This window comes from Vicugna pacos, chromosome 19 (genome assembly GCF_048564905.1).
Source record: "Vicugna pacos chromosome 19, VicPac4, whole genome shotgun sequence".
Taxonomy (NCBI): Eukaryota; Metazoa; Chordata; class Mammalia; order Artiodactyla; family Camelidae; genus Vicugna; species Vicugna pacos.
In genome coordinates, this window is record NC_133005.1 from 35,878,573 (window position 1) to 35,898,703 (window position 20,131).

Here is a 20,131-nt window from a genome sequence, read left to right on the forward strand (position 1 = left end):
CTCCAAGAAAAAGACACGAAAAGGGAAGGAACTAATAGTTACTATATGCTACTTGCAGGTCATTGTCCTATTGCTTTATTTAAAGGGATTAAGCTGCTTTGCAAACCCTACTGTAGCAAGTCACGTGGTCCCAAATCTCAATTTCTCCGTTTATGCAGTAACTGAGCTGGGGTCTATCAGTTTGTTTCCAAGGATGTTCCATGTGGTGTTAGCTCCATGTAAAGCTCTGCTAGAGAAAGTTTCCCTGGTCTGTGGGTCCAGGAAAAGCTGCACCCTCTAATTTCCTCTTTAGAACATTAGCATGTTAAGTTGTGAAAAGCCCTGCAGCCAAGGCACATCTATGGTTAACCTAACATTTCCAAAATGTGTGACTTTGGTTCTGAATTCACCATGGATGTTAAAAGAATGAATACAAAGAAAGGAAAAAAAGATATACAATAAGAAAAATCCTGTTGTCCTGACATGTCAAAAACTGTCATAAGGAAGGAAATTTCTGATTCCCTTTGAAAAAGCTCATTTTGATTCTCTCGAAGCCTGAATAAGTGGGAAGTCATCACACTGCAGCATGTGAGCCACAGGCTAGACAAAGAGAAGAACTGTCCTACAGAGCAAATTGTCAACCTAGACATGGAGTAGTAAGCCCTTGATAGGGAGAAGTCCATCTGTGGTAGTCCAAGGACTAGACAACCTCCCCTTGAAACAGAGGGCCGAAAACAAACTTAGAAAATTCTCGTTCTAACAACGATGCAGAGCACAAAGAGGTGACCTGCAGAAGCCCATATGATGGAGAAGCCCCCATTTCTGTCCATTCCAGTTATCTGAGTTTCCTTAGTATCATTATTCCACGTGATTAACCCCAGATGGGTTAGTGGGGGGCAACACTCCCAGGGGCAACCTTTCCTTTGACCCTTGCTCTGTCTCCACCGTGTATGAAGTTCAACTTCCCTCCGCTGGCTTACCTGTGGCTGTGTCTCCAGACAAGCCTCCTACCAGCAGCTGCCACTGCCTCGGCCCCAGGCTGGGTCCTAGCAGGAAACAGACGGCAAATCTCAAGACGGAAGTTGAGGAGGGTGGAATAGAGAGAGTGTTTACAAGGTGACAGCAGGTTAAGGAAACCACGAATGGATGGTGAGGGCCCCGAAGATTAGCAGCAGAGGGAAGCCATTACCTCCCCAGGCCTGAAGACTCGAGGGAGGAAGCTGACAAGGAGCCCAGGGAGGGCTGTGGTTGCAGGAGAGGGTGGCCGGACATGAGCAAGGGCATAGGGAGAGAAACAGCCTTTGCAACCTGTGCACCGCAGGTCCTTTCTCAAAAATATCTGGGGGAGGAGAAGGCAGGCGTTTTCAATGTTTACGAAGCACAATTTATCTTTTTTCTTTTGTAATTGCTAGTGCTGAACATGTCCTGGCTGTGGATTATTTGCTTCCCTCAGTATCTCACAGAGTTCCACCTACGTTTTCTCCCAGAGTTTCAATCCATTTGAAGTTAATTTTTATATGGGATGAGTAAGGGGGTGAAGTTCGTTTTTTCCATATAAATATTCATTCGTCAAAAAGATTTTCTCTTCCCCATCGAATTACCTGGGCACCTCTGTTGAACATCCACTGAGTATATACGAGTGGTGTATTTGTGGAGTCTGTCCCCCATCCCACTGATCTGTGTCTCTTTCCTTGTACCAATACCACCCTACCTTGATTACTGTCACTTTATAATAAGTCTTGGAATCAGATACGGTAAGTCCTCAAACTTTGTTATTTTAAAAAAGTTTAGACTAATCCAGGCCCTTTGTTTTCATTTAAATTGTATAATCAGCGCATCCGTTTCTAAAAATGCCTCCTCGAATTTGGTTGGGATTTCACTGAATCTGTAGATCGGCTTGGGGAGAACTGCTGTCTTAATGATAATATTGAGTCTTCTGATCCAAGAAACCAGTATATCCTCCCATTTATTTCAATGTTTAATTTCTACTGGTAATGGTTTGTAGTTTTTAGAACACAGGTCTTGTGTCTATTTGGTTAAATATATCCCCTAGGCTTTTTTTTTTTAATGTTTTCTGATGCTATTGCAAACGGCATTTTAAATTTTCATTTCCCAATTGTTCACTGCTGGTATATAGAATCTAAATTGATTTTTTTTCTATTGATCTTCTATCCTGTGATCTTTCTAAATTCACTTATCACTTCTTGTCAGTTATTTTGTTGATTCTTTAGGACAAATGTCTCTTATCCAACTGTGGTCCCCCTCCTTGGAAGTAACCACTGTGATTGTTGAATGCATCTTTCTAGATACTTTTTCATATACTTTCCCATATAAATATGAGCACATAAAAAGGACATACTTTACCTTATTTCATGCAAACGGTATCAAACTGTGTTATTCTTCAACTTGTTTTCATTCTTCAACTCACTTTCACTCAACGTCATATCTTGAAGATGTTTCTATGATAGTAAAAAAAAAGATCTAAAAATTCTGTTAAATCACAGTACAGTATTCTTCGTTTGGAGAAAACCGTATTTGTTTAGTCGTTCTTCTGTTGAGGGATATTTAGGTCAATTGCAATTTTTTGCTATTATGAGCATGGCTGCAATGAGCATTCTCATATTTCCATGTCCACGTGGGTAAAATTTTCCCCAGGATAAACTGTGGCAGAGGTTGGACTAGCTAGGTCATGGGATACATACACTTGATATTTTCAGTATGGTGACCTCCCTCTGGTGAGGCTCCTAGTGAGACGCAGACATACAGCACATTGTGTTGAATCTGAGAGGGAGGGGAGGAAGGCGTTGACCTTGTGCAGAGAGGAGGGATGTGTGTGTGCTTGTGGGGGTATAGTGCTCATGAATACATGTGTGCATGAGGGACACAGATTATGGTATGCATGTATGCATGGGTATATGTATGCATGTGGACACGTGTATAATGCATGTGGCATACATGTGCATGGGGACATGCATGTTTGTGCACATGGCATTGGGTGTGCATGGGAGTGCATGTCCACATGGGTGCACGTGTGCACGTGTGGGTTCTGATCTGCATGAGTAATGTGCACAGGTGCAAGTGTGCAGTCTGGGCTTGCCATTTTGTACACATGTGAACATGCATCTCCGTGTGTGTACTGCCTGGGCTGGTGTCGGTGCAGGTGTGGGAAGTGCAGATGCGTGCAGGCAGGTGCTCACAGGGGGCACGTGTGTGGAAGTGAGTGTGTGGACATGTGCGTGGGACTGTGATTATGACTAGTGTTTGTAAAGTGCCTACTGTTTGTGAGACATTCTTCTAAGCACTTTCCACATATTAACTCACGTAATACAACAGCTTTGAGATAGGTTCTTAGGGTTAAGGAAAACGAGGAAGAGGCTTTAAGTCAGATGACCCAAATCACACAGTTTGGTGCTGGGATCTGGATCCAAATGGTCTGGGCTCAGAATCAGTGATTCAGTGCCCCATATGTGAGAGTGGATGTACACAGTAGGGCGTTGTGCACACAGCTGTTACAGACAGGGTGTCCACAAGTGTGTGTGAGCTGGTAGGAAAATGCTCTGCATGTGTGCGCACACACGCATGGCTGCATGGCTGTGTACAAATGTGAGTACAGGTTCACACGTGTGTATCCACAGCATCCCTATGGGCATGTGCTCGGGCAGGAATGTCATTTGGGGAAGAGGTGCGGATCTGCACCCAGGCGTGTTGGCGGGATCGCAGGAGGAGCTCTGAGGGAAGCCAGTGCCCTCCTAGCCCCTCACTCCCTCCCCTCCTCCCTCCCCACACTCCTACCTCCCAGACTCCCTCTCCTGCTCTGAGGTAAGGAACCACAGTGACTTCCATGATTTCTGTGTCTGTGTGTCCATCCCTGACCACCTTTGATTTCCCACTGTGGACCAGGCCTCCCTCACACTGAGCCGCTGTGTGGACTGGGCACGGCGACCCCAGTTCCCAGCACCAGCGTGGGCATATGTGACCCAGGCGTGACCAAGCCGCCTCATCCACCCTCCTGGATGCTCTGACCGGCTGTGGGATGGACGTGTGACCCCAAACAGGCAACAAGGGCCTGCCCTGGGGCCCTTGCTGGATTTGGCGGGAAGAGACTCTCTCTGTGCTACGCGGCTGCCGGAGCTGCTGGTGGTCATCTTCGTCACCCCACAGAGACAGCTTGGGAGTGAAGCCAACCCCGGGGAAAGCAGAGCCCAGACATGGAGACAGACCGGGTCACAATTAAGTTGTGGGAGTCCCTGGATCCGGCTGGGTCAGAAGCCCAACACCCCTGACTTTTAATTACCTGAGACGGTAAATTTTCTTTTTTCACTTAAGCCTGTTGGAATTGAATTTGTCACTTGCAACCAGAAGAATCCCAACTATTAGAGCCCAGAGTTTGCCCTGGGGACATCTAAGTGGTGGGACCAGGCAGACCCATGGAAGGGGGTGCTGCTTCAGGAGGGCTGGGGACCAGGCAGGCTGAGGGGCTTTTCCAGGAAGACAGGGCAGTGCTGAGTCCCTCCCCCACCCCCAGGATGGCCCGGGCTCAGAGGACCATGGGGAGCTGAGCACCCAGCTCACAGCCCTCCTTCCATGGACCACACGGGTCCTGCCCAGCTGCTCTGCCAGGCCCAGTCAGTGGCTCTAGACAAGGAGAGTCAGAGGCAGCTTCCTGGAGAGCAGAATGTGACTGGGAGGGGGAGGAGAGGTACACAGGGCACGTGACCCCTTGAAAAATAGATTCTGTGCTCATTTATCCAGGTCAGTCCCCGTGCCCACCCTGGCCTGGATCAGGGGCTCCAGGAGATCAGGGAGGGTGTACGGTCCCTTTACCACCTGCAGGGCAGTCACCTCCCAGAATCTAAGTCAGGTCCCGCCCCTCCTCGGCTCAAACTCTGCAGTGGCTCCACCTCACTCATAGTAAAAACCCAATGTCTTCAAAAGGACCCATAAGGCCTAGTCTACTGGCCCCACCCCGCTGCCCTGCAACCTGCCACCTCAGGGCCTTTGCACTGCCTTTTTCTTCTTCCGGGAGCTCTCTTTCCTGAGCATCCATGTGAATCACCTCCTGTAGTTTTCACTCAAGCATCACCTTGTCAGTGAGGCCGTTCACGGCTGCCTCTGACACTGCACACCCGTCCCCCTGTCCTGCTTTCTTGTCTCCACAGCGCTGTGGTCGTGATTATGTGTAACTAATACATTCGTGGATTTCTGTTTTGTCTCATCCCCCAAACGAGGCTGGAAGTTCCATGAGGGCAGGGATCTCAGTCCACTGTCTTCACTGCACAGCCCCGGCACGCAGTGGGTGCTTTATAGAAATATATTAACAAAGGAATGAACTGTCCCTTCTGGGCACAGCACCCCAACTGTCCTTTGGGGAATCTCTGTCCTGCACTCTGGGCTCATGAGCTATGAGTTGGGGAGCCCCACACCCACTGCATGTGGGGTCTGTGATCCAGGCCTGGCAGTCGGCACATCCAGGACCCCGGCTACACCTGGGCAGGCTGTACCTGCAGAAGGGGCTGAAATTCCTGCCCCCCCCCCCCCAGCCTGTGTCCTGGACCACAGCTGCTTCTCCCAAGAGAAAGGGGCACCTTTTCTAACTGACACCAAGGTCCTTGGGGCTAGCCCTGCCAGGAGCAAACACCACCAGCTTGACCCCAGCGTTTGGTCAGAGATGGGCATGTGACCAGGTTGGTCCAATCAGGTGGCTCCTGAGAACTCCGCAGGTGCCACTGTTACCAGCAAAGCCCGTTAACAATTCCCAAGAAATAAAAACAGACTCTGGTAATAAAACAAGGTCTAACCTTCTTCCTTTCCTTTGTTCTTAGTCTGGTTGCACTTGCTCACAGGCTGCCGCGTGCACAGGGCTCTCACCTGGAAGGCTGGAGTCCTGGTGGGAAGTGTCAGCGATGGCACCTCAGCTGTGGGGGTGGGGAGGGTCCGTGTGCAGAAGCCGGGAGCGACACTCAATCCAAGATGGCGGCGGCGGGCCGTGTGCAGAGGCGCTGCGCCCGGCACTGCGACCAGGAGCCTCGGGCAGCACGGCTGCGCCAGCCCCGCGAGAACTCCACCCCCCTCCCCGTCCCGCCTAGAGATCCCCCAGAGCAGCCCCGCCCACAGCCTGTGGCGGGTGGGGGAGAGCATGTGCTCTAGAGGCGGAGCTCACACCTCTGGATTCTTTGATCAAAGAATAAAGCTTTCCTTTGCTTCTGAACCAACCTCGGTCTTGTTGGCTCAACGACACCAGGCAGAAGGACCCTCATTGGGAATGGACTCAGGACAGTCAGTGACACCACCAGGAAGAGAACATCTTCCTTCCAGAGTTGCTGCACTGAAAGTGGCATCTTCCTCCAGCAGGAAGAGCGGGGACGAAACTGACTAGAGCTCCTGGATCCAGCCCTACCTGAGGCTAGCACCATCCTCGGGCCTTTTCAGTTCTATGAGTCCATCCATACATTCCTTTTTCACTCACATATGTGGGCATTGGGCTTCCTGTCACTGACAATGGCTGCACACCTGTCTGTCTGACCCACAGGCAGAGCAGCTGTGTAGTTAAAGGAAATCCAGTCCTTGAAAAGCACTTTAACTTTTTTAAACTCTTCATGTATAAGAAGGGCTGCTGGAGGTGCTGGTGGGCTCTGTCCTCATCCCCACCATCCCTCCTCTCCCCTGGGGTTACTTCTTTAAGGAGTTCAGACCCTTCCCCAGGGCAGCCTCTGTCTCCCCCTCCAAAGGAAATTTCAGGTCTCATAGCTCCTCTCTTTCAGCTGAGTAAATTTCTTCTTTCCCATTTTGTCATCTGGAAAGATGGTAAATTGAAGCACTTAATTTTCCTCTTTCAAATCAATTAATATGAAAGTGCACAGCACTGACGTACAACAGCAAAGGCAAGTCATTTATATCAATTAGCAAAACTAAACATGAGCTTTATGGGAACTCAGAATAAAGAACAACCTTAGAAGCATGAAGCCCAGCAGGAAAGCCCAAGAGTTAAGACCCCTGGAGCCTCTTGGAGGAAGTGGGGATTTGAAGGTACTATTAAAATTGTATCTCATTCCCCCGCAAGTTCCCAAGGGAAATATGTTCAGGAACCAAGAGAATTTCCAGGCAAAGTCACACCTCGCTGTTGCCAAATCCCTTCTCAACCAAGCTGGAATCCCCAGTCTATCTCCAGAGCGTGTCCTCAGTCCACCCACGTTTCTCCACCACCACTGCATCCCTGGGCTGAGCCCATCACCCATCCTGGCCTTCCTGGGTAATTATAACAGCCTCCTCCCTGGTGTTCTGGCTTCCACTCAGCCCCTATTCATTCAACACACTGCAGTCAAGAGTGAGCTTTAGAAATATAAATTGAATCATGTCACCCTCTGCTCTGAAAACGTCAATGGCTCCCCATTGCTCTTAGAATAAAATCTAAACTCCTCAGCATGGCCTCCAAAGCCCTGCATGATCTGGCCACCTGTCAGATTCATCTTCCTCCTGTCTCCCTCTGGCTCACTCTGATGCAGCCACACCAACCTCCTTGTTGTTCCTCCAACTCATCAAGTTCAATCCTGCCCCAGGCCCTTTGCACTTGCTGTTTCCCACATCTTTTCCTGTTGGCTCTTTCTTATTTTGCATGTTGCAAGCTCAGATGTGACTTCCCCTTTATCCCCCTGCAGGCCAATATCACTGCTGTTTATCTCCTTCACAATTCAATCCACAAACATCTGTTGAACATCTCTTGGGCACCAGCCACAGTCTAGGCCCTGGGGATACAGCAGTAAACCAGACAGACAAAAACCCTGCCTTGTGGAGGTACATTCTGGTCTGGGGAATGGGGTGGGTATGAAAAACAGCAAATGCTCCAAAAATATTTATCAAATAGGTGACTCCCCTGAGTCCTGAGCAGATGGAAAGCACCTTGTCAGGGTCAGAGTTGACTGGAGAGGAAACTGGGATAAATGCCAGATTCCAGGAATGCAGATCAAAGCTGGGGTTGGTGGAGGGGAGTGACAGACATGTCTATAGGGAACTAGATCACTCGGCCGAAAGTGACAGGTGTCACCAGACCTTGTTCTAAGTTCTAAGAGGGCAAACAAACAAATGTTAATGAAATGTTTGATGTCTGTTCCAGCTCATATGCAAGTTGTAGGTCAAATTTATGGGCCAGAGAATTGTATTTTCAAGTGCTGTATATGTTTTATTACATAAAATAAATTTGTGTAACAATGTGTTTTATTAAGTCCCAGTGTGTATGTTCATGTGTTTTAACTATTGATGCAGCATAGGGTGTCTGCCCCGGGAGATTGAGCAGAGCCCAGGGCACTGGGGGCGCTCCCTGAGGGGCAGAGGAGGGCTCTGTCTGCTGAGTAGCCAAGAAGTAATGAAGGCTTCTGATTTAATGAGCACATATTACATGCCAGGTCCTGTGTCAGCATTCACGTGTATGACCTCATTGACTCCTAAGGACAATCCTATTCAGCAGAGTCTTATTATTTCCAGTTTATAGATGAGGGAACTGAAGAACAGCAGCATCTAGTATTTTTCACAAGGTCACACAGCTCGTAAGCAGCAGAATTGGGACTTAAACCCTGGTCCAACTGACTTACACAAAGCTAGAGTGATTAATTCATCCCAGCTTGCCCAGGACTGTCCCAGCTTGAAAACACAAAGTCCCACATTCCAGAAACCCTTTGAGTCTCAGAAAAATCAGGATTGTTGTCACCCAAACCAATGCCCATACTTTAAAACACAAAGTTAAACATCTTTTGGGGGGAATGCATACAAGGGGGTGGTAAGGGTTTCCCAGGAGGCATAAACTCAAGAATAGGGACCACGATCTTGGAAAGGGGCGGGAATGGCTGAAGGATGGGAAGTAGTCATATTTCATTGGAATTTTTCAATGTTTAATTCTAAAGTAATTATAGACTCATGGGAAGCTGCAAATAATGTTACATAGAGTCTTGTGTCCCCTTCCCATAATTCCCCCATGGTGACATCTTATATTGCTGTAATTCCATATCAGAGCTGGGGAACTGATCTTGGTACAGTACTGTTAACAGGACCACAGACCTTATTCAGTTTAATCATTGTTTACATGCACTAGTGTGTGTATGTGTGTGTGTGTGCATGCAAGCAAGCACATGTGCATATAGTCCTGTGCAATTTTATCGCAAGTAAAGGCTCATGTATGCACCACAGCCATCAAGCTGCAGGATGGTCCCTTCATGATAAAGGAAGTCCCTTGTGCTGTTCCTTTATAGTCACACCCACTCCATTCCTAACCCTGTCATGTTTGTATCGTCTGGCAACCACTAATGTATTCTCCATCTCTATCGTTTTGTCATTTCAAGAATGTTATGTAATGGAATCACACAATTTGTAACATTTTGCAATTGTCTTTTTCATTCACCATAATGGTCCTGAGATCCAGCAGGGCTGTTGCACATATCAGTAATTCATTCTGTCTTAATGGCTGAGTCATACTCCATGGTATATATGCTAGAGTTTGGTTAACTGTTCATCCATGAAGGACATCTGTGTTGTTTCTTTTCCACTGTTTTTTTCAAGCTCGGTCAGAGATAAAGGAGGATGGGTCTGGCTGTGAGGAGCCCAAGTACCAAGATGGAAAGCTGGGGCTTGATCCTGCTGATCCTGCTGATCCTGTGAGGTCAGAGCAGGGTCTAAATGAAGGGGCATCTGGGGTGTGGGGAGCTATGTGTTAGGAAGTATGTTGCCATTGAGTTACAGGTCACAGAAACCCTAAGCAAAAGGGGTAAAATGTTGGCTTATGGCATTGAAGAGGCCAAGAATATCACTGTTTCAGGCATGGCTGGATCCAGGTGTCCCAATGACACCAACAAATCTGCTCTTCGTCCTCTTCTCTCTTTCTCCTTCCTCCTCCCCCTCCTCCTCTTCCTTCTTCTTTCTCTCTCTCTCTCCCCCACTCCTTTTGGCTCTACCTTCCATTCTCTTGACTTTATTCCCCACAAGCCCACCCTAGGCAGTGCTACAGGAAGCTCCCGGCCTCCCTCACACCCTCAAGGAAAGGGACTGCCTCTTTCCAGCTGCTTCCAGGAGCCCCACCTCCCAAGCCAGTCACCGAGGCAGGGAGAATGCACTATTTTGATTGGCTAGACCTCAGTTATGTGCCCTCGCCTGGAGTCAGAGTAGAATCAGCCTGAGAGTGGGGAGAGCAGATTCTCCAAAGGAAACCTGGGTCTCTACCACCAGAAGACAGAGGAGGGATAGATGCTTGACAGGCACCTACATCAGGTGAGCCCTGCAGGATTGCTCTGCCAGCGTGTTCGGGATGGGCTGCAGGTGGAAGGTCAGCTCTTGTCCTGGGCCAGTGCGGAGATGAACAAGGCACAGTGGGAGCAGTGCCTATAGTTCATGATACTCTCAGGACTCCATAAAAACATTTTAATTTCTTTGAAAATCATGAAGAAAAAGTGAATATAATCCATCCTGGAATATATTCATCTTCATACCAACACAGTCATAAAACTTGATTGATTGATTGATTGATTGATTGATTGAAGGAAGAAGGGGCCCATGAGAACTGACACAGAAGGACCAGGTGTTTGCTTAGACATGGGAGACAAAGGGAGGCAATGAAGAAGGTGCCCAAATCTTGATCCTGACACCTCATCAACTGGTTTGGTCATCTTAAGGCAGTTAGATGAAGAGTTAAGTCTCAGATGACTTAGTTGGAAGTACTAAAGCAGGGCGAAAATTGTAGGCTTGGGGTTTGAATCCTGGATCTGTGACCACCTGGCAGAGCAGCCTTAGACAAGGCCCTTTACCTCTCTGAGTCTCCTGTCGCCCATCTGTAAAACGCGCTCAAGAACTGACATCATCTCTGGGTTGCCGTGGAAATTAAATGAGACATTGTATGTGCTTAGAAGAGGATTCAGCAAATAGTAGGTGCCTACTAAACAGGATCTGAATCTGAGTTTGGAGAAACCTAAGATTAGAATTTGAGAGAGATGGTAGGACCAGAAATGAGGTGACACTTGAAGCTGTGAACAAAGAGAGCTGCCCATGGAAGCCAGTGGGGAGGGGGAGGAGGAGGCAGAATCCTGGGACATGCTGACGTTGGGGGCTAGGAGGAGGGAGACAGCGAGAGAGAAAGGAGGAAAATCCTGACATTGGGATCTTGGAAGCCAAGAGAGTAGCGGGCATGAGGAAGTTGGAGGTCATTACCAGGGTTGCATCCTGCAAAACAGTCCAAAACAAGTGATGGGGAAAGCACTGGGGAAGCAAAGATAAAGCAGCTATCTGTGGTTTTGTCTAAGCAGTTCTTAAGCCCCCTTCTTTTCATTAATTCTTCATTCATTCAAACAAGAAATATTTACTGGGTTCATTTCACTGTGTATTGAGTTCAAGGTCACCCACTTAGGAAATTCCTGCTGCAGGGTTATTCTGAAACACTCCTGATTTCCACCTGTTCTAAGTATATTTCTCAGCCAACACTGATCATCTAATACCCTTTTTGTAGCCAGTAAATTCCCATTTTGCCTGAGTTAATCAAATTCAGTTTCTATTGCTGGAAACCAAATGGATAGCTCATCCCCCACACTTGGTCCATGTGTTTTGGGAGGAGATGACTCCCACTCCTCCTCAAAGATGGGCATGTGACCTAAGCCTGGCCAATCAAAGCAGCCAATTCTTTAGGCAGTGAGTGGTTTTCACTATAGTCCAGTAAAAGTCAGCCTGGGATATTGCTAGAACTCTCAAAACGGGGAAAGTAACTTTCCACAGGGGTTGCAAAGCTGGTGGGATAGCATGCTAGAGTCAGTGGCGACAATCTCTATCACTGTGAGAGAAGAGCCTTCCAGGGAATGAAGGATGTGAGATGGAGACAAATACTTTATAGTCACATTCAAGCTCCTGGATCCAGCCCCTCCTGAAACCCCTGGACTTTCCCATCACTGGGCCAGTCACTTCCCATTTTGGATTATGTCAGTTTGAAATTGGGTTTATATCCTTTCAATCAAAAAAATCTTCTGTTAAGTGCAAAGATTACAACACTCTAAAGTGAGTGGGGACCTCCATGTTTCTTCATGGACAAATGGCTTCATAAGCAAATGTTATAACTAAAGTTGAGAACACAGCACACAGTAGGTCCTCCATATTTGTTACTCACCTCCCATCTCCCAGGCGGAGTCACACATGAGCTTGCCAGTAAGAAGGAAAGGAGGGGAGCTGCAAGCTATTTTTCCAAATCAACATTCCAAGGTCAACAACAGGACCCCCCTCCCACTTGCTAAACTCACACACCTTCCCACATCAGCCATTTATCATGGTCTTGGGCCACCCAAATTATTCCAAAATAGACATCTTAAATTCTAGGAATATATGCAAAGCTAGTGTTAATGAAATGTTTAATGCCTGTTATAGCTCATATGTTAGTTTTACATCAAATTTATGGGCCTGGAGAGGTACATTTATAATGTATGATGTACACACTTATATTACACTGGAGGACCCACATATAATCAACATGGACTCCTGATTTACGACCATCTTTATAAAACCAGGAGTATAATTTCATTACTTCTAAATATTTACGGAGGTTCAAAGTTATAGCTTTGCTTTTCTGGTCTGTTGTAACATAACCTGGTCCTGTCCAAGCCTTGTTTGATGCTAAGCCCTTGGTTAGGAAAACAACCCCCAAGAAGAATGTTGGGCCCTTGCGGGGTGTGAGTAGCATTCTGATGACCCCAGGAGGAGGCAGAATCCAAGGTCAGGGCCTGGGAAAGAGGGAGGACACTGAAGTGGAAATAAACCCCCAGTGAGTGGGCCAGCAGGGCTGTCTCCAGGCTCAGAGTAGACCCATTCCCATGAACTAGGAACCACAGATCAGACTTCAGGCAAGAGGCCTAATTGGGCTGGGCCTTAAAGGGCAAGTGGGACCTCAGGAGACAGAGGATCTGGGGGCAGAGCTTCCCAAGGGAATCTATGACATCCATGTGACAGCTGTCATCATGGGAAAATTTCCTTCCCTCTGTAGATTCTGTGGTTGACAGCCCCGAGCTCTAAGGAATTCAGGTTTCACTCTGTTATTTCTTCCATAAATCTTCCCCAGATGCTCTCAGAGTAGAGAAATGAAAGGCCAGAGCATAAATCCACTGGGAGATGATGACGCTTTTTGCCCAGAGGAGGGAGAGTCTAGATGAGTATCTTGTTCCAGGTGCATGGTTGTCAGTGGGACTTGGGAGTGGGCACTGGTAGAGAGTAGGGTCAGGATGCAGCCTCCTCCAGGGATCCGGGTAATGTCATTGGACAGAATGGGTCCTCCCAGTGATTTGCCCAGAGAGGAAAAGAGACTGGGGGGGGGGTGTGCACGCGCACGTGCGTGCGTGCGTGCGTGTGTGTGTGTGTAAATCAGCAGTACATTCAACTGCAAGTAACAATAAGCCCATTTTAAAAGTGCCTTAGGTGGAACACAAGATTGTTTCCCTCTCTGGTAACAAAAGCCCAGAAGCAGCCAGGGCTGATGGGAGGGGTTCCCTCTGGTCAAGGATTCAGGCTCCTTCTGTATTATTACGCTGTCAACCACAACACATGGCTTCCATCTTATGATCCAAGACGGCTGCTTGAGTTCCAGCCATCACATCCACATTCTAAGTCAGCAGTGACAAAGAAGGTACAAAAATATGTGTTCCTCTTCCGTTAAGACACTTTCTGGAAATTAGACTTGGTACTTCTGCTCTCATTCCACTAGCAATGACATAATTACATAGTCACAACCAACTGTAAGGGAAGCTGAGAAATGCAGTCATGATTTTGGGCAGCTATGTGCCAGCTAAATTCCTTCTTCTCTAAGGAAGGAAGGGACAACTAGGTTGGAGGAACAGTCTCTTCCATGCTGTGCCTGAGTGTTTAGGCCCCTATGTGTATTGTGTGGATGCCTGTGTTAACAGTTACGTCATCAGTTTGTGCATCAGTTTTGAAGCACCCACTCCACATACACTGCTGAATGAGTGAATGGCTATGGGCCACGAATGTGTTAGAGATGTGTATGTGTGTGCAAACAGATGGGGTGAAGCATGAGTGTGTACGTTGACACAGAGCTGTGTATTCACTATTCCCTTATGTATTCACGTAGTATCTACCGAGCACCTACTATGTGCCTGGGGCTGTGCAGCACACTTGTGAGTCAGCAGATTAACACGGCAGTCAAGGTGGCTGTCCTCATGAAATTATAGTCTTATGGAAGAGATGGACAACACCCAAGTGCACGAATAACCAAGTAAGATAATATTATAACGACACTGCTGTGATGAAGACGATAAACAGTGTGATCCTCTAGGGATCAATGGGGAAAACAGGGGCACCCAGTGAGGACAAGAGGGTTATGGCAGGTGTCCCTGAGGAGGTGACATTGAAGGAAACAGATCAGCCCATGCACGCCTAGACATCTGCCTCCAGCTCAGACATGTCTTATGGCTCTAGGTGCTAAGCTCCAGATGCCAACTCAACATCTCCCCTGACGTCTGTTCTGACCCTGGGTCCATGTGGCTGAAGGGAAGCCCCTGTTTCTCTTGCCCAAACCTTCCCCTCCCTCCCCTCCCTCAGTCCTCCTCACCTGGAAGAGCCTGTCTGAGAATGCCAACAACACAGAGGAAAGCAGGGCTGACAGATGGAGAGAGATGGCGTCTTAATGACATTGCTGAAGCTCCTGGATTGAGCCATGCCTGAAGCCATCATGTCAATAAAAATTAAAGTGAGCCAGGCATTTTTTTGTTTCTTTGTTCTTATTTATTTATTCCAGCCTGATTTGGGTTCTGCCACTTGCAACCCAAAGACCAAGAAAAAGAAACACCTGGCCTATTGCAAGAATGTGTAGCACTAATTTCAACATTCAGAGGCCTAGAGGGGAACTGTGGAGGTGAGGAGAGGCAAATGATAAGAGATGAAGGTCCCTGGCCCTTCCCCACCAATATCCGTTGAGGTACTGAAACTCCAACAGCGACTCGAGGAATGGGGCTAGGGTGGGGGCAGTGCGGGGAGGGCCCTTCATTCTCATCACTGTCTGGAGTTATGAGGGTGGAGGGCCCTCACAGTCTCACCACAACCTTCTCTGAGCCAACAGCCCCTTGGGGACAAGCCTGGCCTTGCAGGATCTTTGTCCCACTCAAACCTGGAGGAAACGCTGGGTGGAAATGTGGGCAGAGCCAGGATTTAGCACACACCGGAGGGTGTGGCCTCCCTCTGTCTCTCACTAGCCGTGTGACCTGGGGCAGGCCGCCTCCCCCTCCGGGCCTCAGGGTGCTGGTCTGTGAAATGGGGGTAATGGACACATCGACCCTGCAGTGGGGAGGGAGTCGCTGGGTATTAACTGCCCGGTACCCAGCGGGCGCTTAGAAACAACCGGGCGTCCTGGTCCTTCTCTCCTGCCGGGAGCCCCGGTGCAGAGGGAGCAGCAGAGGCTGCCTCTGCCCTTGGTCTGTTACGAGGTGAGAGCGAGACGCAGCCCCTGGTCCATATTAAGGGCTCAATGACAGTAATATTTAGAGGGAGATAAAGTGGCGCGGACGCAGGCGGCAGCAGTGAGGGAGGCGTGAAGAGAATGAAGTCAGGGCATATTCAGAAAGGGGGCCGCATGACTTACTGTTGGACAGAATGTGGAATGTGCGAGAAAAGGGGAGTCAGTGGTGGGCTGTGAGAGCCAAGGAGCAAAGGACTGGAGCCAGATAGATACCTGCCCCCTTTACACGTTGTCACCTGACAGCCCCTGGAATTGCACCAGCCCCGAGCAGGGCCCCGGGTGGGTGGAGGCCGGGGCAGGGGCAGGGTGGTCACCCAGCTATAGGGACCTGCATGCAACCCACAGCCTGACTTGTGCTCATACCTGTGGGACTGGAATGTCACTGGGGGTGGCGACAGGCTCTGTTTCTTCCCTGCATCCCCACCAGCCCAGTGGTGAACACACACGGCCTCTGGGTAGCAGGTCCCAGCGAGGGGTCTGCAGGCCACACTCCCTCCCCAACTCCCGCCACCGCTGCCGCCCCAAGACTGGGGGCTGGGACGACCCCACCCTCCCCACCCCTAGCCCGGGGCCCAACAGCTGCGAGGTAATTCCTCAGCCCAGGCCTGTGTCTGCCCAGACTCCTTAATCCCTGACCTCTGGGGGCTCAAGTGTCAGTTGTGCCTGATCAGGGAGGGAGGGGGAGGGGCAGAGTGAGGAGGAGAGGACAAGGAGACGGAAATTCCTCGGAGGCCCTGGAAAAGGCGCCCCGGCAGCTGTTAGGGCCCATGATGCACCTGACAGGCCTCACCGCCAACTCAATCATGTTAACCGAGCGCCCACTGCGGGGGTCACAGCTGGGCAGCCCGGGGCAAACCCAGTCCAGGGCTGTGCGAGGGGTGGAGGGTGTTCAACACTCTGACGACAGGTAAATCAGGATGGACAGCATCTTAACTAAGCGGCCCTGCCCAGCGGGGACCCACCGGGGAAGGACCTGCTCGGCCGCGGGCCCTGTGGTCCTGCCCTCATTGGCCTGCAGATCCCGGGACCCTCCGGTTGTGACTGATGAGGCCCTTGTCAGGGCCACCTTCAGAGGCCTGTGTCCACCCACCTGCCAGGGCATCCAGGAAGCCAGGTCCCCAGTGTCCCTGCCCATCACAGCCCTTGTCTAAGTGCCCAGTTCTGGGAACCAGTCTCCTGCCGGGAAGCCTCAGCTGACAGAGTATTGATCAGAGTACAGGTCGATGGGAGCCTTGAACTGCCCGGGCTTCCTGCAAGACCTCTGTGACCCTCTGCTCCAGGGGAGCACTGGTCACTAGGGCCAGGGGAGCATCCCTGGGGGGCTCCTGTAGGAGGCAGGTGGGCTGGCAGTGGCACGGGAAGAGGACCCCAGGGGAGTCAAGACCCGAGGTTCTGCTCCGCCACCATCTTGGCCCCCAAAGCTGGCCTTCTTACCTTTTAATCTTTATTATAAGTAATTAATAGGAGCGGCGGTTTCCTCGCTGTGACTGACAAATGCCTGGAGGCCCAGACACAGTAACTCGCAGGTCCTGGGTCTCATGCTGCTGAGACCGCAGCCCCCGGGGGTCCCCTCCCTCTGCCTGCGCCCTCCCTCCGGGGGTGTCCTGGGCTGGGTCACCCCCCTCTCCAGCTCTGGGGAGGCTGTGGCAGCTGCCAAGGAAGGAACTGAGGACCCTCATGCTTCCCCTTGGGGCCTCCTCTCCCTCCTTGCTCCCGTTTTCTAACAAGCAGGGAGGAAAGGCGTCGTGGAGCACACTAGTACTCATTTCAGTATTAATGCTGGAGCCTCATTTTCAGCAGATAATTAAATCACTTTTTAATTACAAACAGAAGACCTGTGCACTCCCTCTGAGTGAGCTCGGGCCGGTGCGGAGGGAGGAAGATGAAGACAGCTGTGCAGGAGGGGCCGGGCTGGCCTTTCCGTTCACCTCCCCGCATGTCGGGACCACATGGGCTGCCCTGCTGGGGCCCAGCGAGATCAGTCCCCTCCTCTGCCACGTCTGAAGGCCGAGAGCGTGTGTCCAGGTGACCCTCCTGCCCAGTCCCCAGTCAAATCCCTGTAGCTCTTCCCGCGGGTTCTGCACCATGTGGGCAACACATGCTCCCCGCAGCCTGCCTCCTCCCCCGACCTCCAGCCCCTCCAGCTGGGACCACAGGCCACGGTGCAGCTGAAACAGGGAAAAGTGATCACTCTGAGGTCAGTGCTGTCAGACCAGCTCAGGCTCAGAGAGGCGTCCGCAGTGAGGCAGAGGGTCAGGGCTTCCTGACCCAGGGGCTTCTGAAGCCAGCGGAGAGCCCGCCCCAGCTCTGAGTCCCTGCAGAAGGAGGGACCGCAGACCCTTCCTTCCTGGAGATGCAGGTTTGCAGCAGCACTGGCAGAGGACAGGACTGTCCCCTCCTGCTCACTTCCTGGGAGAGCTCCACCCTGTGCCCTTGACCTGGGCCGCCCCTGGCTGGAGTGTCCTGGTGTCCGGGCCAGGTCAGTGCTGGGGAGAACCTTGAAGGGGGGCAGCTTCCTGGTCACTCAGCAGGTGCGTCCTGGGGACTGTCCCCAACTCTGGCCGCCAGGTGATTGAGGCAGAATGGCCTGGTGGGCAGACCCTGGACCCAGAGGGAGCTGGCTCAGATCCTGGCTCCGTGGTGCCCACTGAGAAGGGCTGAGTGCCCATTGCATGGACACAGCCTGGCCTGAGCAGGGAGGGGACATCTGAGCTGGGCTGAGCCCAGAACCAGTGGGCACAGCTGGTGACAGTGGCCCTGAGAGACCCTGCCCCTCAGAGCCACCCTGGGCGTGAGCGGCCCTGAAAGCACCTTCTGTTGGCTTCCCACCCCCTCCCCATCCCCTTCCCACCCCCTCCCTGCCATCCTGACCCCTGCTCTTGTGGGGGGACAGGGGGCTCTCAGTACAGTGTACTCCCAGGAGCAGATGGTGGTCTCAGTCCCCGTGTCATGTCCCGCCTGCCTTTCACATGAAAATGGGGGAGACAGCCAGGCAGATGTCCACCAAGCCGGCCTGGCCGGGCAGTGAGGACCCTAGGCCACGTCCATGCCAGGTGCCTGGAGTGGCCCCTGGACAAACGGCCTCTGCTCCATGCTTCTCCCTCCTGTGGCCTCGGTCCCCCGAGCCCTGTCCATCCTCCAGCCAGAAACATCGCATCTGTCTTCTGCCTCTCCCTCACCCCCACCCCAGCCCCACCTCCTGAGGCCACAGGATGGGAACAGCCAGTGGGCTGGACGGCCAGGGCCTGTGAGTGTGAGCCGGGCCTCCCACTTTAAAGGGACCCCCAGGCCCCCCACATAGTGACGAGCAGAGCAGGCACTGCTGCTGGACCAGAAACAGCCCCTCAGGGAGGGACTCCCACCCCAGCACATCACAAGCCTCTCCTCTGTGCCCTCACAAGACCCGGGACAGCCGAGAAGGGCGGTCACTCCACTGTGCATGCATTCACTCATTCCATCATTCATTCATCCAACAAGTGCTATGGGGGCCCCCGAATCTGCAGGTGAGGATGACGACAGTCCCACTCAAAGGAACTGGGAGGATTAATGTGATGGCGTCGGGAGCTCCTGGCACAGCCTGGCCCAGAGGTCGCGGTCACTGGTGTGTCCTCTCGGGTCCGAGCTCTCCCGGAAACCGATGGAGATGGGCTTTCCCCGTCTGCCTTCTCTAGCTTGTCCCTCTCCTTCACACTCTCTGAAATTACCTTGTTTCTTTGCTTATTCTCTATTTTCCCATGAGAATGAGCCCCTGGAGAGCAGGGACCTTGCCTGTCATGTCTACCAGTGGATTTCCTGGATCTGGAACAGCAAGTCCTGGCACAAAGGCTACAAAAGTATGTGCTGGATGAATGAATAGATTAAGTAAATGAATGAATGGATGAAGGGCTTTATATGACCTCGGCCTTGCTCTTTGTCCGAACTCATCACCCACTGTTCTCCCTCCCCATCACTCACTCCTGCCTCAGGACTGCCCAGGAACACTCTTCCCCAGACAGCCTCACGTCTCACCTCCTGCAGGTGTCTGCGTAACTGTCACCATCTCAGGCCCTCTCCCACCACCTTGTCTAAAACTGCAAAGCATCCCCGACTCCCGGCATTTCCCGTCCTCCCACCCTCACTTCGGCTTTCCTTTCTCCATAGCACTTAGCATCTTCTAATATAACTGTAACTTCTCTATTTTGTTTATTGTCTCTCACTCCCCGTGAGAATATCAGCTCTAAGAGGGCAGGGATTTTTGCCTATTTTATTGGCTCATCTATCCCATGCTCTTAGAACAGTGAGTGCCTGGCCCATGGTAGATGGTCATTAAAAACCTGCCAAATGAATGAGTGAACTGGAGGTCAGGCAAAGGAGCTGGGGTAAGCAGAGAGGACTTCCTGGAAGAGGGGACTTGAGTTGGGACTGATGGGATTAGGAGAGGCATAAAGTTGGTAGGAGAAAATTCCAGGTGGCAGAAAGGATTCAAAACCAAATGCAGTTTCTCCAGGGCCTGGAGCTAGGATATAGCAGGTGCAGACTTTCTTTTTGTCCTCTCTCAAATGCTCAGATCTTATGCTGTCTGACAACAGTTCTTTGAAAATTTATTCAATGTTTTATTCATCCTTAAATTACTTAAAGCTGCAAATCAAACAGTCACTGGGTGCTTTGCTAACCGACTTCCAGGCTCCTGTGTTGCAA

At 50.7% G+C, this 20,131-nt stretch overlaps 1 long non-coding RNA gene across 4 annotated transcripts in view; it reads right to left on the reverse strand.

The window, feature by feature from the left end:
* The window catches only part of LOC140687451 (uncharacterized), a 44,484-nt gene extending 38,534 nt beyond the window's left edge, over window positions 1–5,950 (reverse strand). For 2 of the 4 annotated variants that reach the window (XR_012061787.1, XR_012061789.1), the window contains exons 1-3: window positions 5,778–5,950; window positions 2,344–2,438; window positions 960–1,025 (exon numbers count right to left, since the gene is read on the reverse strand). This is a non-coding gene — a long non-coding RNA (uncharacterized lncRNA). Of the gene's footprint in view, window positions 1–959; window positions 1,026–1,168; window positions 1,319–2,343; window positions 2,439–5,777 lie in introns of all 4 variants that reach the window. The other 2 variants (XR_012061788.1, XR_012061786.1) reach the window with 2 other exon arrangements.
* Between the last annotated feature and the right edge of the window lie 14,181 nt (window positions 5,951–20,131).